Source organism: Bos taurus, chromosome 25 (assembly GCF_002263795.3).
Source record: "Bos taurus isolate L1 Dominette 01449 registration number 42190680 breed Hereford chromosome 25, ARS-UCD2.0, whole genome shotgun sequence".
In the NCBI taxonomy this organism is placed as follows: Eukaryota; Metazoa; Chordata; class Mammalia; order Artiodactyla; family Bovidae; genus Bos; species Bos taurus.
Window position 1 is genome coordinate 31,127,956 of NC_037352.1, and position 26,480 is coordinate 31,154,435.

Consider the following 26,480-nt stretch of genomic DNA (forward strand, 5'->3'; position numbering starts at 1 on the left):
AGAAAGTATGAAATCCCCCAATGTGAGGGGCCAGGGAGAAGGAATACTTGGCTGGGGCAGAAAACACTCAGAGAAGGGCAGCTCTTTCCTTCTGATCTGACTTTTGTATCTTCGCTTGCTGGGAGTTTTGATTTAATCCAGCTACATACATTTTTCTTCCTGCTGTAAGATGTAGGGGGTACATGGACCATATTTCCTTCTTAATTGAGAACTGAGAGGTACAAATGCACTGAATGGAAATGTAATGCTTGGGGATTGAATCGAATTGGGTTGTCAAGTTACATTGAAGAAAGTGTTCTTTAGTGGGGAGCAGGTACAGAAGGCCAGAGTTCTTGGCTGGAAAGGCAAAAACACGGGGGAGTGGAAATGCCAGGTGTATGACACTGCTGAGGCTGGCAGCTGTGTAAGCCAGACAAATAAAATAGCTCGTGTGCTGGGGAGAGAAATGCTATTTAGAAATAGAGCACCATTCAGGTGACAACTCAAACCTATGAGGGAATGAAAAGAATAAAGACCAATCTTGGTATAATTTAATTTTGCGTATTTTAATATAGGAAAGAAGAGTACCTTTGATTAACTCTAAGAAACACTTCCATGATTATTTCCTCTAACTAGGAAGCACTCCAGCTCTTTTCTACTTTGGAGTGAGAAGTAGTATATCCAAAATTAACTTAAAGTTAGACTTGAAACCAGTAACCAGATTTGATGAATTAGATTGTAGGGGGGATGGAGTGAGGGCAGAGGGTCAGGAGTCCTCTCTGTGAGACTTCTCAGCTCTGTGTGTGATTCATTCATAAGCTCAGGCTCTGGTTTATGAATGGGATGGGGTCATGGAGCCTCTGAGAAGAGGAGGTGCTTCCACTGTGGGAGGAAGCCTTGAGCTGAACACAATTCACAGTACACTTATCAATGAGGTAGGTCCCATGGCACCTGTATATGTCACGCATTTTCACCACCATTGATCTGTTTTGCGATGTCACAAGAATTTCGTCATTGGCTTCTCTTAGGCTTAGGATTTTGGAATGGGTGATGGTGACTTCACAGCTTCTTCAGCTTCTCAAGTGTGACGATGCCAGAGATTATCTTGTACAGAGATTGTACCTCCCAGCTTCCCTGCTTGGAGAGAAACAAGTGTGGAAATGGAGCAGCAGAAGGTAGGCATATGGTCTGGGGCTGGAGAGACCTTGTCATGGAGATACTTTCTCCCCAGATCAGCTTTTGGTCTTTGCACAAGGTCAGACTGGGTAAGATTTTTCTGAGTGGTATTTTAAGACATTCATCCTAAAGAGCATCCTGGAGATACAGGACAGGAGCAGTGGCCATCAGCCTGATCTGATTTCTGCACTGGGTGGAACTGTTTAACCCTATCCACACACAGATTTTGGAGCTCCAGGTTGATAGCTAAGCTCACAAATTGCAAGTTGCCTGAAGGACTGGGGATGGGTGGCAACCTATTGCTGTGTGACATTGCCCCTTGGTATAGGTGAGCGACTGAATGATTGGTCTCTCAGAAATCACCATTGCAAGAGTTTTTAAAATAATGTTGGACCAGCCAGCCATTACTTGTATGAATGAGCTCTGAGTTACCAGGGTTGATGGCTTGTCCACAAGAAACAAGTGCAGAGATGGCTCTATTTCTCTCATTTCTCCAATAAGAAAGAAAGGTTTGAAGGTCAGAATCAAAAGCTCAAGGCCCTGCTTTTAACAGGCATTCCAGTAACTGCTCTCAATTTTTAACCAAATACTTATGCCTGGCAAAGAACCAGTTCATGGGAACATGAGGCAGTGTTTGCATCAACCTGAAGGAAGGTATGGGCAGCTGGAGGACAGGCATCCTTGGTGAGGACCCCTTGTCTTATTTTTCAGTGCCTCTTCGAGGATCTAGAAGAGATCTAAGCAGATGCTTCTGGAGAAATCTCTTAGAGATAGAAGCCAGCAGAGTTGAGACTGTATACCCAGCTGGAGACCAGCTTCGTGCTAGGTAATACATTACATGCATCTCTTTCAGGCCAAGTGAATTGAGTGGTGGGAAGACACACCAGGTAGACAGGTTTGGCCTGTGGACTGAGCCAAGGTGAGGTGCTGGTCTGACTCAGAACTCTTGCTTTTGTCACGGCTGCTCTGCCTTTGTCACGGCTGAACTTCACCTTCTGATGGGCAGATAGACCCTGGACAAGGACGCATGTGTGTGACAGTAATTCCAGACTGTCAAAGGGAAGAGGAGAAACTGCAAGTGTGTTGTGATAGAGGGGAGAACGGGGGGTTGGGGTGGAGAGCACTAGGTAGGGGCCCGAAGGAAGCCTGTCAGCACAGAGTGAAACTTCACATAGATGCTCAAATAAGGGGTGGCTTCAGTTCCACTTGCCTTGGGCGTGTGGAGATGGTTCTGCCCTTAATCCCCACCCACCATGGATCTTTAGCTCTGACCTTGTGAAAAACACGTGCACGCATCGGGTGTTGAGTCAGTTCCCCTGATGTTGAGAAGCCACAGCGGGTGTAGACCTGCTCCATCAAGCGGAAAGTGGGGAGAGTGACTGGATGTCAAGCAAAGCTTGAACCTGTTGGAGATTTGGGAAAAGCCCAAAGGAAGGGAGAGACAGGTCAGTGCTGCAGAGAGCATGTTAGAATCACAGTCAGACACATTGGCTTATATTTCAGCCCCATCACTTGCTGGCCCTTTACCCTTGGGCACCTCACAGCACTTGCCTAAGCCTCAGTGCCCTCTGCTTTAAAACAGGAATAAAAAAAAAAAAAAAACAGGAATAATACCAACCTCAGAGGGCTGTCTTCATGGTTCAGGGAGAGGACACGTGCAAAGCCCTTGGCACAGCGCCTGGCCTGTGGTAGCTGCCGATTGCATGTGTCCTCCCTGGCTTCCTCCCTCCCTCCCTCCCTCTGCTTCCTTCCTTCCTTCTGCCCTCCCTCTTTCCTTCCTTCCCTCCCTCCCTTTCTTCTTTCCTTCCTTCCCTCCCTCCCTCCTTCCTTCCTTCCTCCCCAGCCTGCCCAGGAAGCCCTGATGACACTCCTGTTTATCAGATGTAGTTGCTCTAAGCCCATGAGACAAGACCCACCTTCTTCCCTATGTTCTAAGTCCTGTTAGGGGGAAAAAAAAATCGTCTGAAGGTGGGAAAGCCTGGGTAATTTTGCTTGTGGTTGTCTCTGAAAGAGAAAAGGCATTCTTCTAATTCTGTTTTCTCTCCTTTAAAAACACACAGCACCACGCAGCTGGAACGAGCCCCTTCTTTGAGCTCCTCCTTTATCTTCCTCTAGCTTGGCTTTGGGCTGCCTTATTTGGGATCTCCATGGAGGGCAAGAGGAACAGCTCCTGGGGTGGGGGAGGAGGTCCTGGCAAAGCTGCTTCTGCTCTACGAGGCAGAGCTGGAGTGAGCGGTTCTTGGCCTGCCAGCTGCACGGACGAGTGTGCTTAGCTGTTTTTGGCAGCTCATTCCTGGTTTACTCGGCCCCAGCTGGGTCTCTTGATTTCAGCTAAGAAGTGCTGTTACGTCCTCATTTTGGAGGGAGGAGATACATGCATATCAGCCTTAGAGTTTTTATTGAATACCTACTACGTGCTTAGCTCCACACAAAGCAAGCTCTGGGGAGGCTCTAGATGTGTGAAAGTCTGGAATTGTGTGTAGGAGGGAAGGTGGGCAGCTGTGAGGAGGTGGGGCTTTTCTAAATTGCTGGAAGACTGACTGAACCAAACACATACTGAGCATCTATTCCATGAATGAGACGTGGCTGTGGCTCCCATGGAGCTCCTGGTTGAGTGGGAAAGAGAGAGAGAAGAAATCACAGTGCAACAGGGCAGGTTGTATAACAGAAGCACAAAGAAGGCTCCATGGGAAGACAGAGGAGGGACTGACACAGTGAGGCTGAAGGAGTCTCCTGCCTCTCCCCGGGGGTGGGGGATGAGATATCATGGAGGGAGAAGCAGGGGATACCAGGGGTGGGGTTCATAGGGGTCCAGGCAGAGGGTACATGCAGAGGCCCCCAGGCAGGGGTGAGAGCCAAGAGAAGTCCCTTGGTCAGATTTAAAAACACATACTTTGGTCCTGAAGTTCTGAAGTACCAAAGAGTAACATGAGACTTGCAGCCTCTCATTCTGTGTATATTTATCTTGTGCTCTGTATTATGCACCATATAGAACACAAAGCCCAGCCCCTTTCTCTAAAGGACCATATGGGTTAGAAACACAGGAGCAGCTACAACTCAAACACTAGTGAAGTGTAGTAAGTGACAATCTAGGTAAAGGGACAGGGGCTTGAGTTAAGGAGATGAGATGTGTCACCTCAAAAACCTGCCAGCCAAGAATGGCTCAAGTAGGGCAGACAGGAAGTTCTAGAATCAGAACTCCCTATGGGGCCCCATAGAGCAGGTAGAACGCTATGGACTCTGAATTTCCAGCTTGTTATAGAAGGAGAAAGAAAGTCCTGGAAGGGAAGGACCAGGAAGGGGGAATTGCTAGCAGGCGTCACACAGGGTTCAGTTTGTGAATTGATGAGAAAACAAGAACTAGGAAGAGAATGAGGTTGATGTGTTGAAGACGGTGGGAAGAACAGGATACAAGACTGAAGGCAGGAGGGCAGGGTCGGACCTTGGTGAGCTGGATATACTGGACGAATTACCTTGCTGCCTGGTTCAGTCGCTCGGTCGTATCCGACTTTGCGAACCCATGGACTGCAGCACGCCAGGCTTCCCTGTTTATCACTATCTCCCAGAGGTTGCTCAATCTCATGTCCATTGAGTCAGTGATGCCACTGAACCATCTCATCTTCTTTCATCCCCTTCTCTGGCTGCCTTCAATCTTTCCCAGCATCACAGTCTTTTCCAATGAGTCGGCTCTTCACATCAGGAGGCTAAAGTTTTGGAGCTTCAGCATCAGTCCTTCCAGTGAGTATTCAGGATTGATTTCCTTTAGGATTGGCTGGTTTTATCTTCTTTCTGTCCAAAGGAGAAGACCAGTACTTTGCTGCCTTGGTTTCCCTGATTACAAGGGAGTATGCCTGGGTCTCCGAGGCATGCTGCCTTTCTTCTTCCAGAGTCCACAGCAGATGTAAGAAGTTTGATCACAGCCTTTTTTTCCCTCCTTTGGGCTCAGTTATAGCTTCATTTCTCCCCAGCACCCCAGGCAGTCACTCTTCTCAGATGATGCCTATACATGCAGTGAAACCAATCGGTGAGCCCTGGACTAGATAATCCAAAAGAGCGCTTTAATAACTGACATCTTAGGGTTCTGTAACTTTACCAACAGCTGTGAACTTAGGAAGGGTCCGTATGTTCGCTGTGGAATGCCATTCCCCCTCCCTTGTCACTATGACTGGGAAGAGGTGAAACATCCATCTGAATTTTAAACTTAGGTTCTAGCACAACACAGACCAAAAGCTTTAGGAATCTTTTGAGCTTTAAAGTCATGTTTTATGAGTTTAGCACATTCATCTGCACAGAGAGAGTCAATGAATTGTCTTTCTATTTATGAAACCTCTTGCACTCCCCACCGAAGATTGATTGAGATATAATTGACATTTAATATTGTGTGAATTTAAGGTGTACAGTGTGATGGCTTGATACATTTATGTGCTATAAAACATTTACCACAATAGGGTTGGTTAACAACTCTGTCATCTCATATAACTATCATTTCTTTTTTGTGTTGAGAACATTTAAGATTTACTCCCTTAGCAACTTTCAAGTATGTAATACAGTATTGTAACTATAGACATGCATGCAGTACATTAGCACCCCAAACTTGTATCTGTTATCAAGTTTATACCCTGTGACAAACATCTCCCCATTTTACCCACCCCTCAGCCCCTGGCAACCACCATTCTATCCTGTTGCTATGGGTTAATTAAATTAATTAATCTTTATGTCTTTTTTTTTGGCTGGACTGCACAGCTTGCAAGATATTAGTTCCCTATCAGAGTCTACCCAGATCCCCTTCAGTGAAAGCACAGTCCTAGCCACATCCAGTAGGTTCTTAGGAATTGTTTCTCAGCAGCATCCTCCCTGTGAGGACGAGCAGGAAGGAGGAGGCACACATCACTGGGGGCATTGTTGTTAACACCTTTGGAAAGAGGTCCTCTGCCAGATGTCTCTCCCAGCTTCCCTCTGTGGCCAAGGAATCTCTTATACATTTTGGATCATGTTACCTTTAAAAATCTTCAGTGGCTCCCTGTTGCCTACAGGATGAATTCTAAATGCCTTTGCATGGCATTCAAGGTCTTTCAGTGTCTGATGCCACACTGCCATATCAACCTTGCCTCCAGCATTCCTTGTCATGGAGTCTGTGCTCCATGCCTGCACTCCACGCACCTGCTCTGCACTTCCAAGCCACTGAAAATGTCCAGTTTCAAGCCTCCTGACCTTTGCACGTGCTGTGTCCTCTGCCTTGCTTGCCTTTCTTCCACTCACCACCTGGAGAATTCTTAGTTTTAAGGACTTGCTGATGTATTGCCCCATTTAAGGTACCAGCCCTGACGCCACTTGGGCAGACGCCCCCTAGAGCTGCAGTCCCCAATCTTTTTGGCACCTGGGGCCAGTTTCGTGGGTGATAATTTTCCCATGGACCTGATGGGGAGGGCGGGAAATGGTTTCAGGATGATTCAAGCACGTTACATTTAGTGTGCTAATGATAATCTATATTTGCAGCTCCTCCCCAGAGCTAGCATCACTGCTTCAGCTCTACCTTAGGTCATTAGGCATTAGATTCTCATAAGGAGTGTGCAAACTGGATCCCTCACTTGCGTTGTTCACAGTTGTGTTTGCGCTCCTAAGAGAATCTAATGCCGCTGCTGATCTGATCAGCTCAGGCCGTAATGTAAATACCGATGAAGCTTCACTGGCTCACCCACCACTCACCTTCTGCTGTGAAGCCTGGTTCCTAATGGGCCACGGACCGTACCAGTCCATGGCCCAGGGATTGGGGACTGCCCTAGAGTGCTCCGTGCAGTCTTTAGATGACTCTGTTGGAACATTGATCACACTACGTAATAATGTTACATAAATGTCTATTTGTGAGTTCCTTGAGGGGACAAGGAACAGTTCATATTTGTTTTGTCCCTCTCACCCAGCGCTCTGCCTGGCACATAGTAGGTGCTCAACAAACACACATTAAATGGCTAACCAGAGAGACAGTTGTACTTTGTCTCTTTCCACTTACTGTTTGTGATTCAGCTGCATAATTAGGAATTGGCAGCACTTTCAATTCTTCCCTCCCCACCTGGGCTTAAACCAACACTAAACAGTTTTATTTGTTTGACTGTTGTCCTTCCAGGCCGATGAAAGTGGCAATTCAACTCTTTCTTTCTTATCAAACCCTGCATGTGTCGGAGCATTTGAAGACGGCGTGTGTGGGAGCTCTGGCTCTCTGGTGACTTCTCTCGATTTAATTAGTCTGACCTTCTGTGATAATCCCCCTCGGATGTCCCTGGCTCCCCCCTCTACTTCTGTATCATATTCAGGCTTCTGCCATCATCAGCAAAAGACCAACTGCTCAGCTCAGCCTGTAGCATAATCCACAGCTTGGCTCTCAAAAATGAACTTTTACTCTGATGGAGCTGCTCTTAGCATTAAAATTGGCCTGAGAGAACTAGGAAAGTTTATCTTGGAGCCAGCATGGGGTCCATCCCTCCAAGTCAAATATTTCTCTTCAAAACTAGAATGAGTTTTAGTGTGGCACTACCAATGGCTTCCTGAAATATTGGTATATCTTTAAACATTAACATTTAGTTACAGTGCTGAAGGCTTTCTGGAGAGTTTTTAAGTCTTTCCCTGCCCTCCTTGGAATAACATGGGCTTTCATACCTGCTTTCCTTTCATTCAGGGCATGGGGGAATGCATTGAAATAGCTCAATATGGGAGTAATCAAACAGCTATTCATTCTCAGCCCATCCTTATAGGATTTCCCAAATGAAGTACAGAGGCCACTTTAGAACAATCCAGAAAGTCAAAGTGGTACCCCTGGAGCTTCTGGTCTTGAGGAGGCTGGAATTCCTGGGAGTTTAATGCTCTCCTTTCAAACCTCTAACCCAGGCAGTCAGCTAGAAAATTGTTATTTTCTCCATTTCCTATTTTGGAAATAAAAATGTAGCGGTATATGAAGGGATAACTTCTTTCTCAGCAGTATTAGATAGAATGGGGCAATTTGTAGCATGAGCTTACTCAGCATTGGCTGATGCATACCCTGGGCCAGGAAACATTCTATCCTCTGGATATACAGGGATGAACAAGGCATGGCTACTGCCAATAAGAAATCTACCAGGTAGAAGAGAGGAACATACCAATGGATAAGTATAATTGAGGCACATTAACAGGATATCTGGAACTCAGGGTAGGGAGTAGCTGGCTCTGCTGGGAAGAACTGGAGATGTTGCGTAGAGGGTGGGCTACTTGAGCTGGGTATTGTAGGGTCCATAGCACTTTAGCTCTGCTGACTCAGACAGTAAAGAATGTGCCTCCAATGCAGGAGACCTGAGTTCCATCCCTGGGTCAGGAAGATCCTTTGGAGAAGGGAAAGGCTACTCACTCCAGTGTTCTTGCCTGGAGAATTCCATGACAGGCTACAGTCCATGGGATTGCAAAGAGTTGGACACAACTGAGTGACTAACACATAGAACTTCTTCAGCTGCTTCAGATTGGAAGGGGCATTTGGACCATGCTGTGGCACCTAGGAGAGTGGGCGTGAGTTTGGGGTGGCTTGAACATAGGGAACACAGGAGTGAGACACTGGGTGCTGAGGCTGAAAGAGTCCTTGGGACCAGTCTATGCAAGTTTGTTTTCATTCAGTTCTTGGGAAATTGGATATATCCTGTTGGCACAGTGGCTATGATAAGATTTGAAGCAGAATAAAGGTATACTCAGATTAGAATTTTAAAAAAGATAATAGAGAGTGGTTTGGCAGAGGAGGAATGGAAAGCAGTTAACAGCCCTATGATGATGGGTTCAGAGAAGAATTGATGAGGGCCTCAAGGAATTCAGTGGCAGCAGAGAGAGATGAGAGGGAGTTGTCTGTAGCTGCCAATTAAAATCAGCATGCAGTGGCTCAGAGGGAGACACTGGTGACAGCAGCTATCAAACACCATGGCTGCCGAGGAGCCTGTGAGTCATCAGGGAGGGATGTGGGAAAGCTCGGTGTACGATGATTCACCCTGGTGTGGGGGAGATGTTTCAGGGTCACAGGACCACTAAGACTGTGTGGCAGGATACTTAACTGCTCCTTGAACATCCATGTGCCCACCCACATTTCCCAGTTCCCTTGCAGTTGGGTTGAGCCATGCGACTAGTTCTGGCCCATGGGCTATAAGCAGAAGTGATCTATGCTGGTTCTGGCTGATCAGTAGCTAAGCTGTGTCTTAACTCTTTGAGACTCCATGCACTGCAGCACCCCAGGGTCCTCTGACCTCCACTATCTCCCAGAGTTTGCTCTAATCCATGTCCCTTGAGTTGGTGAGGCTATCTAACCATCCTATCCTCTGCCACCCCCTTCTCCTTTTGCCTTCAATCTTTCCCAGCATCAGAGTCTTTTCCAATGAGTGGGCTCCTCCCTTGCTGGTTTTAGGTTGAAGCAATTAAGAGCTGGCTGTTGCCTTATCACAGTGTCCTGAAAGCCATGTCTTCCAGATGTGCAGCTATAAAATGCAAACCTTCTGGATCCATGAGTCACTGCTTAAAAGGAAACTGCTTTGGGGTGTTGCCAGATCCACAGTGAACTTTGCCTGAGTAAAAATAGATTTTTATTGCTTAAGCCACAGAGATTTTAGGGCTCTTTGTTACTGTAGCATAACCTAGCCTATCCTGACAAAGATGCTTTCCTTCTCTCTAAGGCTGTTGAGGCCTTGGGAGCTGGGATGAGGTATCTATGACTGCAGGTTACTGTAGATCTTTTACCACAAACTGATGTATCAGAAAAGTGTTTGGAAGAAACCCCATGGCAGAGGTGTGCTTATCTGCCTCAGAACACTTTGGCTCCTCTTGGCTGAAGAATATGACAGTTTTCTCAAGCAGGCAGCCCCTTAGGAGGAAAAAAAAAAAAAGATTACATGGTGAAATGCCAGAATCCTTCACGATGCCAGAGAGATTGACAGCAATTCTTAGTACTCCTAGAGTATGTGTCATCCTGAGAAAGCATAAATGTATTACAAGCCTCGAGGGGCAGGATGAAAGCTTCTCCATCATCAATAGTATATGCCTCTTGTCAGGCCTGAGGCAGAGAAGGAGGCCCTGGTGGGAAGGGGATTTGTCATCATGTGCTGGAGGAGGAATGGCTAAAGAACCTGAGGATGTTGGGCTGGAGAAAGAGAATTTGGTGGGAGTTACAATATTGAATCTTTGGAAATTCAAGGGCTGTTATGTGAAAGAGCAGATTTGATCCTGGTAGCCCTTCAGGGCAGAGTTAGACCAATGGATGGATATGCATGCAGATAGATTCCAGCTCAATAGGATAAACATGCTACAGCTGTTGGAAGGTGGATTATTAGGGCTGCCTCAGTGGGTAGTGAGTTCTCCACCATTGAAAGTGCTTAGTCATAGGCTGGAAAGACACCAGCCTGGCAGAGGGATTGCTGTGGTGAAAGGGAGAAGTGAACTGGGAGACAGTCCCCGAGCTGTGTGATCTTGGGCAAATCAAGTGACCTTTCGGAACGGACTTCTTCAATTATGAAAAATAAGAAGTCCTCATTCTCAGGATTATGGCAGGTATATGATGTGAAGTGTATTTACAGGCTGCTTTTGAAAAGTACCTTGATGATAATAATGTCTCCATCAACCATCACAATAATGGGCCCTCACATTTGTTGGACACTTATTCTGTGCTGGGTACCATGCTTAGCACACGCCGTCTCATTTGACACTTATAATGACTACATAAGTACTATTTTTAACCCATTTTACACATGAGAAAACAGAGAAGTGACTTGGAGTGAATGTGGAGTGAGTTGACCACATTCACACAGCTAAAAAGTAGCAAAGTTGGGACTTCAATCCAGGTCTGTCTGGCTTTGGGGTCTAAACTCTTAATTATTATACTTGTTATAACTCTTCAAGATCAAAACAGAAGATGCATATGTGGTTTGTACTACCAAGGACCAGGGTCTTATTTGAAAAGTCTCATTATTGAATGGACAACTGGTCTTGATAAAACTAAATTTTCTTCTAATACTGTCATTGCGCTGCTAAGTCGCTTCAGTCATGTCCGACTCTGTGCGACCCCATAGACGGCAGCCCACCAGGCTCCCCCATCCCTGGGATTCTCCAGGCAAGAACACTGGAGTGGGTTGCCATTGCCTTCTCCAATGCATGAAAGTTAAAAGTGAAAGTGAAGTCGCTCAGTCATGTCGGACTCTTCGAGACCCCATGGACTGCAGCCTACCAGGCTCCTCTGTCCATGGGATTTTCCAGGCAAGAGTACTGGAGTGGGGTGCCATCGCCTTCTCCAAATACTGTCATTGTGTGCATACTATTCAGTTGTGTTATGGCTGATGTTTTATAAGATATGTTACAGTTTTCTACTGCTACACGATAAACTACCTGAAAACTTAATGACTTAAAAGACAAGGATTATTTTATTATTATCTCTCATACTGCTGGAGGTTGGCTGGGCTCAGGTAGGTGGTTCTTGCTCAGGGTCTTCCCTGTGGACTCAGCTGGGGCTGTAGTCATCTCAAAGGCTCCTTCATGACATGTCTGTGTCCTGGAACACCCACATGTGACCTCTGCATGTGGCCTGGGCTTCCCCTCAGCATGGGGACTCAGTTTCAAGAGTTAGATTATTGGGACTCACCTGGCGGTCCAGTGGTTAAAACTTTGCCTTCCGTTGTAGGAGGTGGTGGTTTGATCCCTGGTCAAGGAGCTAAGATCCTTTTTGGCCAAAAAACCAAAGCATAAATCACAGGCATTATCGTAACAAATTTAATAAAGACTTTTAAAGTGGTCCACATAAAAAAAATCTTTAAAAAAATTAGCATGTTAAGAGAGCTATGTCTTTTGACCTAGACTTGGAAGTTGTAATACATTATTTATTTCATAGTCACAAGTCCTCCCAGGTTCAAGAGGAGAGACCACAGACCCCCACATCTCAGTGAGAGGAGCATTGAAGTCCTACTGTAAGAAGTGTGTGAGAGATAAGCATTATTGTCAAGGCAATTTTTAGACAAAACAATTTGCCACAGGCTGATGGGAGGCATTAATTCAAAAGCATCCTCTTGAGAGAGTAGTAAATAAAGAGAAAGACAGAACTGAGAATTTCCACTTTGTTTTCATTTTAAAGAAAACTATCTCAGTTGGTATTTTCTATAATTTTTCTTAACTCAGATATTAGTCAACCCCTCATATAATTTTTATCAGCTTAAACTTTGGCCTTTAACCAAGCCAGTGGTGGATATCTACCCTTCATGGAATAAATTGTTATGTATTTGTATATAAAAATGGTCATCCATAGCTTATAACTTCAACATTTATAGTTATATCTTTTCCTGCTAGAGAGATTTTGCTAGAAATTATTTTATGAGCGTTTGTTGACTAATTAAAATATTTATTTGGCTGCACCAGGTCTTAGTTGCAGACATGGGATCTTCAGTCTTTGTGCGGCATGTGGGATCTTTAATTGCAGCATGCAGGATGTAGCTCCCTGACCAGGGATTGAACCCAGGGCCCTGCATTGGGAGCATGGAGACTTAGCCACTGGACCAACAAGGGAAGTCCTTGTTGTCTGATTTCTTTTTTTTTTTTTTTTTTTAAAGTTTTCTTATTTTGATATTGAAGAATGGGAGGAAGGATGTGATGATACCAGTCATGATAATATTTGGTGGAAAGGAGAAATGTGAAGAAAAAGACTGAGAGACTGTGGCAAGTTCACAGGCTATTTGGAAAACCAGCAGTGTCTCCTTTGAATGGTGTGCAAGCAGCGAAAGAGCCCAGGATTCCCTTTGAAGTGTATTCTGAGGAAAATATGTTTAGGGGCCAAAGATTTAGCATCGCCTTTGGTTCATGCTCTTGATGGAAAGAATTCCTGTCACAGGAACCAAGATGAGGACTTGGGGAATCATGTCATCTGCAGTTGAAGTTTGATGACGGGGCTTTTAAGTCTCTGCCAGGCTATGTGCAGCAGAGAGAAAGAAAGAAAGAAAAATATAACTGCAGGGGTGAGATGTTACCTGGGCCCTTAAGATTGTTCTCTGTGGCTTCCCGAGGCTCCGTCTTGCCCTAGTTTCTGACACTGCGCATGCTCCTCCTTCTGGGGCTGTACTCACCAAACCATCTTTGAGCTTCTAATGGCTTCTCCCTGTTGTCTGTCAAATCCCTTAGAATCCATGTGGCTGAGTGCCTCGTAAGCACTTTGATCTGCAAACCAGTGCTTTTCAGAGTTCGTGTCAGTGAATGGGGTGTCGAGGAAGACTTTATGAACTCTGTGTCATGGACTGGAGTGGGACTAGGAATTTAGAGAGGAACAACCCAGGCAGATGAAAGGGCAGGTGGGAGAAGTGATTGCAGGCTACATGGAATGTCACTCTGTCCACTAAAGAGTGACTTGTCTTACAGTGTATGAAAAAAAGCTGAAAGTCTTAAGTCACTCAGTCTAATCTGACTCTTTGTGATCCCATGGACTGTAGCTCGCCAGGCTCCTCTGTCCATGGAATTCCCCAGGCAAGAATACTGGAGCGGGTAGTCATTCCCTTTTCCAGGGGCTCTTCCTGACCCAGGGATCAAACCTGGGTCTCCTGCATTGCAGGCAGATTCTTTACCGTCTAATCCTATGCTATGCTATGCTATGCTAAGTCACTTCAGTCGTGTCCGACTATGTGCGACCCCATAGACGGCAGCCCACCAGGCTCCCCCGTCCCTGGGATTCTCCAGGCAAGAACACTGGAGTGGGTTGCCATTGCCTTCTCCAATGCATGAAAGTGAAAAGTGAAAGTGAAGTCGCTCAGTCGTGTCGGACTCTTCAAGACCCCATGGACTGAAGCCTACCAGGCTCCTCTGTCCATGGGATTTTCCAGGCAAGAGTACTGGAGTGGGGTGCCATTGCCTTCTCTGGTCTAACCCTATACGCATATATAAAGCAGATAGAACTCTTGTAAGCCAGAATGGTTGTGAGTCTCTCACTTGCCCAGTAATGAGACCTAAATAGAGCGAGAGAAAAAAGGAGACTGATGGAAATGAATACTTGAAACGAATAATTATTTTAGGACCCTCTGGTGGTCCACTGGTTAAGAATTTGCTTGCCAATGCAAGAGACACAGGTTCGATCTCTGGTCAGGGAAGAGCCCACATGCCATGGAGCAGCTAAGCCTGTGCACTGCAACTGCTGAGCCCGTGCTCCAGAGCCTGTGCTCTGCACCAGGGGAAGCCACAGAAATGAGAAGCTGGTACAGCGCAACCAGAGAGTAGTTCATGCGTGCCGCAGCAAGAGAAAGCCCTGAGGGCAGTGACGAAGCCCCAGAATAGAAAAAAAAAAAAAAAAAAAATATATATATATATATATAATTATTTTAGGTTTTAGACTAGAGAAATTTGAATTTATAAAACATACGTGATATATACTATATATATCAGTCATATATATGTCTTATATATGTTGATATATACAACTTGAAGACACACATTTACCTACACACAGAAGTAATAAATGCAGGGTGTTTTTTTTTTGGTTTGTTTCTTTGGGCAGAGAGGGTGTTATTTGCATTATCTTGCACAGAAATTTGTTTGCTTCCGCAGAGAATCCCCAGAGGTTGACCAGCCCTCCTCCCTCCCTCTCTAACTCCCTTTTTCCCTTCCTCTCTCTCTCTCCCTTCCTTTTTAATCTTCTTATGGAAAATTTCAAGCAAACACAAAATTAGAGATAGTGGTATAATGATCCTTGATAAAGAGTTCCTTTAAATGCCTCTTCTTTAGAACATTTACAATATGGTTCAATTTACAAAAAAGAATTGCCTGGGAAGTTTAGCAAGGTTCATCTTTGTGTAAAGTGAAGAGTAAATATATTTTATGAAATTATTCTCAGGAGATATGTACACATGATAAAACTGTAGAGATTGTGTCCTGACCTAGTATAAATCAGTAAATCCAGAAGAATTGCAGTATCAGAAAGGCTCTTTCTCCACTGGTGTGTTCTTTTAAAATTCAGCCTCATGAGAATCTAAGTCTGAAAAGAAACACTGAAAATATTTGTTTAGGCCAATGCTTCTGGCCAGTTTGTTATAATGCATGACATATGATGCAACTGGCCAATTATTTCAGTGAAATATTCAAGCTGATAGTTTTTGTTTCCCAGCAAATTGACCAGTGGTTTGACAGAATCAACCTTTTAAAGGATGATTTAGGCAGCACTTTTACTGCAGTGCTATATGGCTCAATAGGAGGAAGGAAGGCATGTTTGAAGCTGGAAGGGGCTCCAAATATGGGTTTTGTGGTCATCCAGGGGGCAGGGTGGATTGAGCAGGAGAACCTGGCCTTTGGGTCACGACTATTGGGTCCCAAAGGTAGAACTGAATTCCTAGAGTTGACAGATCATAGCCAAGAGGTGGGCTTCCCTGGTGGCTCAGTGGTAAAAAATCCACCTGCAATACGGGAGACTTGGGTTCGATCCCTGGGCTGGGAAGATCCCGTGCAGGAGGCCATGGCAACCCACTCCAGTATTCTTGCCTGGAGAATCCCCATGGACTGAGGAGCCTGGTGGCCTGCTGTCCAGGTTGTCGCAAAGAGTTGGACGTGACTGAAGGACTAAGCACAGCACAGCCAAGAGGTGGACTTGACTCATGTTGAAAAGTTGAGTGTTAAAGAAGGCTGGTTTCTGAGGGGCATCTGGGAGGTGAGCAAGGGAAGGGGCCAAGGAGAAGCATCTCAAAAATGAGAATGGTTCAGGATGGAGTCTGTGATCCAGGTGAAGGTGTCAGAAATCTGTTCTTAGGAGGGCTTGTCCCTGTGGCAGGCTAGGACCTCTGCAAATGCTGAGCCATGATGAAACAGTGGCCCTTGTCACCTGCACAGAACCGTCTTGGGTGTACAGAGTGTGACTCTCACACTGCTGCACATTACAGATCCTTGGGGAGCTTTTTACACATTTCCATCGGAAAAGGCAATGGCACCCCACTCCAGTACTCTTGCCTGGAAAATCCCATGGGCAGAGGAGCCTGGTAGGCTGCAGTCCATGGGGTCACTAAGAGTTGGACACGACTGAGAGACTTCACTTTCACTTTTCACTTTCATGCATTGGAGAAGGCAATGGCAACCCACTCCAGTGTTCTTGCCTGGAGAATCCCTGGGATGGCAGAGCCTGGTGGGTTGCCATCTATGGGGTCGCACAGAGTTGGACACAACCTAAGCGACTTAGCAGCAGCAGCAGCAGCATACCTTCCAAATAAGTTGTACTTCAAACAAATTAGGAGCTTTGTAGATGAGACCTAGGCATGAGCATTTCTAAAAGTACCCCAGGTGACTCCAAGGTGCAGCCAGGTGAGAAGCAGTGGCCTAGAGTAGGAGATAAGGCACAAGGCCCTAGGGTCCTGTCTGCCACTCGCACTTATAGGTTATGTGGTCTTGGACACATCACCTAACTTCTCTGAGCTTCAACTCTTCAGCCTGAACTTGAACAGGTTGGACTAATGATCTCACTGATAGTTAAAAAAAGAAAAAAAAAAAAAAACACTCCATGATTCTTTGAGGGCTGGGGTCTGTGTCCCCTCCCCTTCAACATGGACTTTGTGACTTCCTGCCCAATAGAGTATGGTGGAATTGAAATGGTGCTAGTTTTGGGGTCTTGGTCTTAAAAAGCAGACAGCTCTACTTTCTCTCCTAGCCATCATGCTGATAGGAAGCCCAGGCTGCATGGAAAGGCCGCATGTAGGTGCTGAGAGACTCATCTGAGGTCCCAGAGGATCTCAAGCATTACCTGTCAGACGTGAAGATGCCTTCAGATGATACTGATCCCCAGCTGTTGATCACTCTTAGCTTCAGATCTCTTTAGCTGATGCCCAGAGAGACTTTGTGGATGGAGACACGCTGTCCATACCCATGCTCCCAACTGCCCCACTGCCCCACCCCCTGCAATTTCCTATGCAAATTCCTGACTCACATAATAAAATGGATGTTTTACTTTGTGAAGTTTGGGGTGTTTGTTGTGTAGTAATGATAGCTAGAACAATTAGCATCACCATTTAGGCAATATTGGAGATTGATAGTACAGCCAAATGTTTAAGGAGATGGATTCTGGAGGCAGACTGTCTGGGTTCAAATCCTGGCTTTCCCTTTCTCACGCTATGTAAATTAGGGTAGATTACTTACCTTTTCTATGTCTGCATTTTCTCATCTGAAATGGAATACTAATAGTACCTACCTCATTGTGTTGTTGTGACCATTAAATAACTCAATACATTTAAAAAGTGAGTCCCAGAGTGTAATACGAGTATTACAAATACTTGTAAATGCAAGTATTCACAAAGATTATAATGATGATGGTGATAAAGGGCGTGGCTACATGTCATCTGCAGTTTGTAAAATTCTGGGATGGGAAGGGTACATTGCATAAGCTGGATGTGACCTGCCTTTGCCCAGCACACTTCCCGTGTTTCTAAGTACATCTGGGGACACACATTGTTCTTAGCTATTCAGCAGGTGTTCAAAGGCACCTTGGAATTGTGTGTCATGTCTCTGGACCTGTCACTGTCACATTGCTCAGAAATTGGATTCTGCAGAGTGGAAACATGTGGCTTGTTGGCAAGGCAACTGGTTCAGAGCAGGGACATTTCCAGGCTGAGAGAGCTCGCCTTTGTCAATTGGGTTACAGCCCTCATAGAAACCTGTTTGTTTGTGTTCTTTTCTGGATGCTCAGAGGTGTCAGGCCACCTTGAGCGGTGAGGGGAAGATGCCATCTTCGCATGGGTGGCTCCAGCTGCACCTCTTTGTACATCCTGGCTGCTAAACCAAACCCCAGACCTCCCAAGTGTGCAGAGTACCTGGGCCGGTGATGGGGGATAAGCTCTCCAGTGGGGAGGGCTTGCAGCTCTAAGTACTTCTGCCTTTTCTATTTTTGCTTCCAGGTAGATGGCGAGTGTGGGGCTCCTGTGCTCCTGCATATGGTGTCATCAATTTCCATTTAAAAACCAGAAGGGTAGCCTTCTAAAATATTGAGTTTTGGAGGTGACAAATAGAAATTTATGGCACTAAGGTTAACTGCTGAACTAGGATCTGTCAGCAATGCCATTATGAATGAAATGAAAGGATATGAAAGTTGAAAAAAATTTAGGTGCTCAGGGCAGCATGGTGAGACTTGGTAGCTGATGACAAATTCTTGGTTTAAATGCTGGCTCTGGGATTTCTCTGATGGTCCAGTGGTTAAGACTCTGTGCTTCCAACGCAGGGGTCACAGGTTTGATCTCTGGTCAGGGAACTAAGATCCCATATGCTGAGGGAAGCGACCCCACCCCCAAAATACTGGCTCTGCCATTCATGGCCCATGTGATCTTGAGCCTCCCCTGATAATGTTAGAAAGGGAATGCTGTTGGCATCGTATCAGAACACTTTGAAGGAAAATCTTGATAGACAACGTGACTATACAGACTGGATTGGAGTATCTTCATAAAGGATCCCTCTGGGTGTCACGGTCACATAATGTTCTTTCCTTATTCATTCACTCACTCATTCATTTATTCAACAAATATTTATCAAGCACCTCCTATCTTCCAGGCACTGTACCTGTTGCTGGGGATATAATTAATGAACAAAACAATAAGATTCCTGTATTTCTGAGTTTAATTCTAGTGGTTACAAACACAGACAAATAATAAAATGTGGTATATTCAGTTCAGTTCAGTCGCTCAGTCATGTCCAACTCTTTGAGACCCCATGAATCACAGCACGCCAGGCCTCCCTGTCCATCACCAACTCCCGGAGTTTACCCAAACTCATGTCCATTGAGTTGGTGATGCCATCCAGCCATCTTATCCTCTCTCATCCCCTTCTGCCCCCAATCCCTCCCAGCATCAGGATCTTTTCCAATGAGTTAACTCTTCGCATGAGGTGGCCAAAGTATTGGAGTTTCAGCTTCAGCATCAGTCCTTCCAAAAAACACCGAGGACTATCTCCTTTAGGATGGACTGGTTGCATCTCCTTGCAGTCCAAGGGACTCTCAAGAGTCTTCTCCAACACCACAGTTCAAAAGCTTAGACCATGATAAATGGTATATAGGTAAAAAAGCAGGTGAGGGAGGGACTCATAAAGTGGGAAAGCATTTTGGGTTTAAATCCCACATCAGGAACGGCCCCTTTGAGAGGGTGACATTTGTGTAAAGATTTGGAAGAGTCAAGGAAGTGAGCCACAGAATTACCTGGGGGAAAAGCTTTCTAGGCAAAGCAGAAAGGATGTGCAAATGCCCCCAGAGGCCATCTGATGTGTTTGAGAAACAGCGAATAGGCCAGTGAGGCTGGAGTGGGGTGAGTGGGAGAGAAATGGCAAGGAGGGCATGCTGGTTTCAGAATCAGACCATGTAGGGCCTCATAGGTCATTCCAAGAACTTTGGCTTTTTCTCTGAAAAAGATGGGAAGCCCATGGAGCCTATGTATGTAGCTGAGGAGGGATGTGATTCTACTTGAATATGAAAGTGCAAGCTACTCAGTTGTGTCTGACTCTTTGTGACCCCATGGTCTGTATGGTTCTTGGAATTCTCCAGGCCAGGACACTGGAGTGGGGAGCCTTTCCTTTCTCCAGTGGATCTTCCTGCCCCAGGAATTGAACCGGGGTCTCCTGCATTGCAGGCAGATTCTTTACCAACTGAGCTATCAGGGAACCTCTGAGTTTTTAAAAATGTAATTAAAAAATTTTAAAACAACTTTGTTGAGTTGTAACAGTAAACTGTACATATTTAAAATGTGCAATTTGAGAATTAAATTATGGTGAAAGACATAACGTAAAATTTACCATCTTAACCATTTTTATTTATTTTTACCATTTTTAAGTGTACAGTTCATTAATATTAAGGCTATTCTCATTGTTGAGTGACCAGTCTTGCCATGCAAAATAAAAACTTTCTACCCATTAAGCAAAAACTCTGCACTCTCCTCTCCTCTCCAGCCCCTGGCAACCGGCATTCTATTTTCTGACGACTGTAGGTATCTCATAGCAGTGGAATAATGCAGTATTTTGTCTTTTTGTGATGGGCTTATTTCACTTAGCAAGGTTCATTCATGTTGTAGTACTCTTCTGAAGAGAATTGTTAATTTTGATGAAAACCAATTTATTAGTTCTTTTATGGTCTTGTTCTTTAAGGTTATCTTCCACCTTTGATTTTAAGAGGATTCCTCTGGCTGCTGTGTTGAGAAGACGGTGAATGGTAGGCAAAGGTGGAAGTGGGGAGACCAGTTAAGAGGCTGCAACAAGAAGACCAACAAAAGATGATGATGGTTTGAACTGGGCAGGGGTGATGAGAAGAGGAGGGATTTGGCCATGTCTTTTAAAAAATTTAATTACTTTATTTTTGGCTGCATTCGGTCTTCGCTGCCTCACATTGGCTTTCTCTAGTTGCAGTGCAAATGCTTCTTATGGTGGTGGCTTCCCTTCTTGCTGAGCATGGGCTCTACAGCACAGGCTCAGTGGTGTGGCTCTTGGGCTTAGTTGCTCCATGGCACGTGGGATCTTCCCAGACCAGGGATCGAACCCATGTCTCCTGCATTGGCAGGCAGATTCTTTACCACTGAGCCACCAGGGAAGCCTGGATAATGTCTAAAAGACATTAAAGCCCTTGGGATCTTCTGATGGGTTGGATGTGAGATATGAAAGAGAGGATTTAGTGAGTCTCCAGCTGAGGACTTGGGAGGTTGGTATTGCTGTTACCTGAGACAGGAAGGGTGTGGGCAGAGCAGGTGAGGGTGAAGACTTGGAGCTTGGTGTCTGACATACTAAATTTGAGATGCCTGTTAATGTTAATCTGAGATCCCAAGTAGAGGAGTGTTTGGACCTGAGTCTGAGCTCAGTGTGATTCAGTCTCTGGTCGTGCTGGGTTCTGTGTCATCCCCTGACATTTCTCTTCTGAATTCATATCCTTTGCTGAACTTGTCACTTCCTTTATTGGAGCTCAAATACCAACTGCCTAAGTTCTGACTCATGTAGGCAGTTGCTCATGATTCAAGCTTGAGACTTCAGCCTGGATCAACTTCATTTCTATGCCTCATCTCTACCGATTCCCACTTGTCCTTCACAAGCTTGTCACAGTGCAGGCACCGAGACTGGAGTTACTTTCTACCTATGCCTTTGTAGTGGAGATTTTTCAGGCCTTGCTGACTCTGGGGAGGGAAAGCCAAGGAATCCTCTAACTTCTCCCCTTGTTACTCTGAAGCCTGTATCTCCCATGGTTTGAGTTGTTCCCAGTTTGTAGGTTTAAAAACCTGGGGAGCTAACACCTGCTAAGTCTTTGCTGAACACAGATGGTAGATTCTAGTCACATGACCAAAGGGAGAAGTAACCATGCTTTCCTTGGTTCTGCAGATGAACTTCTTCACTGCAGAGTGTCTCACCTGGAATGTTGCTGTTCATCGGGAGCAGACTTGGATCTATTTATTTACCAACTACCTGGAGATTTGCTTGAGAAGCTTCTGAGTCTCAGTTTTAAGATGGAGGAAAAAAGAAAAGAAATAATCTTTAAGGAAGACTGAGCAGCAAGCACTAGAATATCATTGCTGTACTGTGCTTTGTCGCTCAGTTATGTTTGACTCTTGGCAATGCCAAAGGACTATAGCCTGCCAGGCTCCTCTGTCCATGTGATTCTTCAGGCAAGAATACTGGAGTGGGTTGCCATTTCCTTCTCCAGAGGATCTTTCCATCCCAGGGGCTGAACCCAGGTCTCCTGCATTGCAGGTGGATTCTTTACCGTCTGAGCCATCAGGGAAGCCCAAGAGTACTGGAGTGGGTAGCCTATCCCTTCTCCAGGTGAACTTCCCCACACAGGAATCGAACCAGGATCTCCTGAATTGAAGGTGGATTCTTTTACCAGCTGAGCTACTGGGGGAAGCCCAGTATGTTATTGAGGCCAATAAATGCCTTCTCGGTCCCTTGGGCAAGTGAAATAGCACCATCCACTGGCCGGTTCCCCACAACATAAGATGTCTCCAGGGGGCGCATATGCTGAGTTTATTATTTCAAAGTATCCCTGAAGCGGTGATCCCAGATTTAATATGAGGCTCCCCCAGGGAAACCAGTTCCTTTTAGAAGAATTTTGCATATTCTAATTTTGTTTCCCCCCAGATTTCTACTTACTGTACTAAAGCCAAATTAATTCCAAAAAGGGAGAAGTTTCTTTTGCTCTTGCCTTACTCATGCAGCATACATTTTCATTATTCCTTCCTCTTTCTGGTCCTCATTGACTTGCAGACATGTTTGTATTGCTGAAGGTGTATTGAATTGGTAAAACTTTGTATGATCATTATTCTTAAAACACAGATTGCTACTGTGAACCATACCCTGTTTAAGAGCTGACAGCCACTTAAAAGTTTCATTGGATTCTCATAACCACTATTTAGGTATTCTGATTAGTCTTGTTTTCTAGATGAGGAAACTGAGGCTCAGAGCAGATATTCACAACCACTTACTTTAACATCAAGAAAGTCTGGAATTTGGTAGCAGGTGTTTGAGAGCCACAAAATTTGTGAGATTTTTGTGCAAATCACTTAATGTTTCTGAGTCTCGGATAGTGATTCCTTGCTATATCCTGGGATCGTTGAGAACTGAAAGGAGTTGTGTATGTGAAGGTGCTTGATAAACTGTAGGCTGTATTATAGTTCTAAACAATAATTTATATCCCTTCATTAATAATCTTCCTGTTGTTGGATTTAAATGGCCTTTTATTTATTTGTTTGTTTTGGTTGCTAGACCTAACATTGCAGTGAATATCTCATATAGTTTTTTTGGGGTTTTTTTTGTTACGTGGTACATGGATATTAACCCCCTGACCAGGGGTGGAACCTGTGTCCCCTGCCTTGGAAGCATGGAGTTTTAACCACTGGACTCCTAGGAAAGTCCCTCGTATAGTTTTAATTTTTATTCTTTGAAAGTTCCTTAGGATAAAGGGATATTATGGAACTTTAAGATGGTTCGTGATATGTATTGCCAAGAGGTGATACCAGTTTGTATGAATACCCGCAGTGTGTGGGGACTGCTGTACCACCGTGCTGTAATACTGGGTAGTTTCTGAAGTTCCTCTAAGGATATGAGTATAAGACACATTGTTTGAGAGGACATTTCTTTGATTACAAGCAAAATTGGATGTTTTCCCACATGCTTGTATACTAGCAGTATCTCTGTTTTTATGAATTGTCTTATCCACTTCTCTGTTAGTTTACTGGGGACTTCATGTTTTGGTATCAATATGTATAAGCAAGCATATTGATAATAATAAGCACAACATAGGCATGAAAATTTGCCTCAAAGATTTTCTCTAGATGATATTTGCCCTTTGATTTTAGTTATACTAATTCTGTCCGATGGTTGTTTTTTTCTATGATGTACAAAGTGACCATAATTTCTTTCATATCATAATTTCTTTCAACATAACTTATAAAGTGATCATCCCCTGTGCTCTCTTCATTAGGACGTCTGCTAAAATGGGAACAACATAGAGAAGAGTGGCCCCTGTGCAAGGATAAATTCATAAAGTATTTTATATTTTTTGTGGCAAAGATTCAGACACAACTTAAGAGACTGAATAACAACAACAAATGGCATAAGAATTATATCTCAGTGAAGCTGTTACCAAAAACCTCCACAAAAACCAAAAAACCAAACATGTTTTTCCCTCTAAAGCATTATGGTAAAACAAGTTTCATAGGGAGAATTTTATTTAAGCTTTTCATATCCATATTTACCTGTGATGTGTGATTGTGTGCTCAGTTTAACTCTGCAATCCCATGGACTGTAGCCCTGCTAGGCTCCTTTGTCCATAGGATTTCCCAGGCAAGAATACTGGAGTGGGTTGCCATTTGCTTCTCCAGGGGATCTTCTCTAACCAGGGACTGAACCCGTGTCTCTTGCATTGGCAGACAGATTCTTTACCACTGAGCCACCAGGGAAGCCCCTCATTTGTGATATGTGCTTATAATTTTCTTTTTGTGTGTTTTATTATTATCAGACTTTAGGAAGAAGATAATGCTTGCTTAATGGATCTTAAAGTAGTCTTACCTCTTTTTGCATTCTGGATGTTTTATACAATATCGAAACCATCTGTTTCTTAAAAGGATGAAAATTGTTCTGGTGGAAACATTGGGACAAGCTGCATTTTTTTATTGTTATCAAATAATTTCTTCAATTTCTTACTTGCTTATTATTCTTTTCTGATGTATATTTCTTGAGTTATTTTTAGTAATCTGTATCTTTCTAGAAATTATTCATTTTATGGAACATTTCCGCTTGTTTGCCTACAAGTGTGCATAACATTCTCTTTGGGTTTAGAGAAAAAAAATCTATTTTCTGTATTTTGTCCTATCTCCTTTCTCATTTCTAATTAAAAATGTTCCCCTTAATTATATTTGTCAGAGGTTTGTTTATTTTAGTAGACTTATCAAAAAACCAACATTTGAACTAATTTATCATTCTACAGCTTTATGTTTTACAATGTATTTATTTCAGCTTTTATCTTCATCTATTGCCTCTTTTGAAATTACTTTCCCCTGTAATTTTTAAATTGAAGGCTTTGTTAACATCAGTTTGGATAATCCCAGCCTGAATAGGATTCTGAAGCCCAAAATAAGTTATGGGGAGAGAAAATGATGTATTATCAGTACGTGTTTATCAATCAGGGATCCGCAAGAAGCGAAGAGCCTGCACCAGTGATTTCAATAGCGGGAATCCATTTGGGAACTAGTTAGGAGGTGCTGAAAGCACTGAAAACCCAAGTGGGCTGGTGAGATGACATAGAGATGAGCAACAGCAGCAAGCTGCTCCTCCCCACCCACACACAGCTGGAGGGACCGAAGAAATAGGAGGGAACGTTCCCAGACTTGAGGGAACCAGCAGCACAGATCTGCTGAAAAGCCCCAGAAGGCAGAGCTGGGGTCCGGGGTGGACAAGAAAAATGAAGAGGACAACCTGAAGTTTACTGTCCTCTTCTTCCCAGCCTCTGCCTGGGTGCCTCTCTTTGCCAGAAATTAGCAGGAAGCCAGCTGGCAAAGGAGCCTGGGAAATGTAATTTGCCAGGGTCAGGCTGAACTGGGAAGGGCAGCCCATGGACCCAGGAGTGGATGGTGACCGGCACAGCCACATTCTCTTCAGTGCAGGTGAGGTCAGACAGGTTTGTGATGCCAGCGCCAGGGCGGTGTCATATCTGTGAGGTCCTGTGAGTCTCAGCTTCTATACCCCTTTCTCATGCTCCCTGTCTCTCCTCTTGCTTTTGATCACTGAGCCCATATTAAAAAGTTAAGGCAACTTCTGTCCCGGCTCTTTCCCTAGTCGGGTCTCTCTCCTTTGGCCACCTTACTACCTACAGCCTTGATTCTAACCTGGACCTGCGTGCAGGGGTACCCACCCTGTTCTTTATCTCCGTTTGTGATTTTGCTGCTCAACACTGGACCTGGGCTTCTAGCTGCCTGTTGGAGGAGGAAATGGCAACCCACTCCAGTATTCTTGCCTGGAGAATTTGAGGGATAGAGGGGCCTGTGGGCTACCGTCCCCAGGGAAACAGAGTCTACACGACTGCACAACTCACACACACACACTCAGTCACACACACTGGGCATTTTGGATGCCTCCGAATCCTTGTAAATGGGATTTATTATGTTCTCCTCCCCCCAGATCTCTTCTGTCCCCTGCATTCCTCTCTCAGTTGATAGCACCTCCTCCATCCGGCATCAGAGCCGGCCAGCTGGGAGTAACCCCTTAAGCCTTCCGTCTTTCTCCCATCCCAAACAGGCCTTCACTCATCTGCTCAATCCTGCGCCCTGAGATTGCTGTTTCTTTCCTCTTATCTCGTTGCACCTGCACCAGCTCTGGCCTCATTATTTCTCCTCTGGCTTCTTCCAGTTGTTGTCCCTTCCTCTATTCTCCTCTTGCTCCAGTCCATTCTTCATATTAATGTGAAAATGATGGTTTTGGGAGTACAGACTGGCTGCATTACTCAAGCTGTAAACTGCTGAAGGGCCTCCAGGTGTGCGAGATTGGCCCTGGGTGTCTTTGCTCTGGGATTGGCTCCTGCCTCCTCGGCCCACCCCATCTTTTACCATTTTTCATCACTGCTGTCTAAACTATTCTATGTCTTTGAATTCTATGCCTTGAATCTTACTCAGTTTCAAATTCCAGCTTTGGGTAGTCTTTCCTGTTGGGCCCCCCCAACACAGTCAGTCACCCCCTCCTCCGTGTTTCCCAGCACTTTGCTAATATCTCTCCTAGAGCTGTTAAATTTATTCAATAAACTGAGTTTCACAAAAGGAAGGTCTGAGTTCTGTTCATCTTTGTCTTCCCAGTTCCTAGAAATTTCCTAGAAATGCTCAATGCGCATACATATGTACACA

At 44.7% G+C, this 26,480-nt stretch overlaps 2 long non-coding RNA genes and 1 pseudogene across 3 annotated transcripts; 2 read left to right on the top strand and 1 right to left on the bottom strand.

The window, feature by feature from the left end:
• Positions 1–526: 526 nt before the first annotated feature.
• LOC132343866 (uncharacterized) lies at positions 527–3,566 on the bottom strand. The gene is made up of 3 exons (XR_009492863.1): positions 3,072–3,566; positions 2,428–2,558; positions 527–1,113 (listed from the first exon to the last, which is right to left on the bottom strand). It is a non-coding gene; the product is annotated as an uncharacterized lncRNA (long non-coding RNA).
• On the top strand, positions 1,072–22,301 carry LOC112444317 (uncharacterized). Of its 2 annotated transcripts, none has more exons than XR_003032629.2 (3): positions 1,072–1,154; positions 1,867–1,981; positions 21,472–22,301. It is a non-coding gene; the product is annotated as an uncharacterized lncRNA (long non-coding RNA). The 2 variants fall into 2 exon arrangements; XR_009492864.1 differs by lacking the exon at positions 21,472–22,301 and adding an exon at positions 4,817–5,030.
• A 1,254-nt stretch (positions 22,302–23,555) lies between these two features.
• LOC112444379 (uncharacterized) lies at positions 23,556–23,648 on the top strand (annotated as a pseudogene).
• Positions 23,649–26,480: the final 2,832 nt, after the last annotated feature.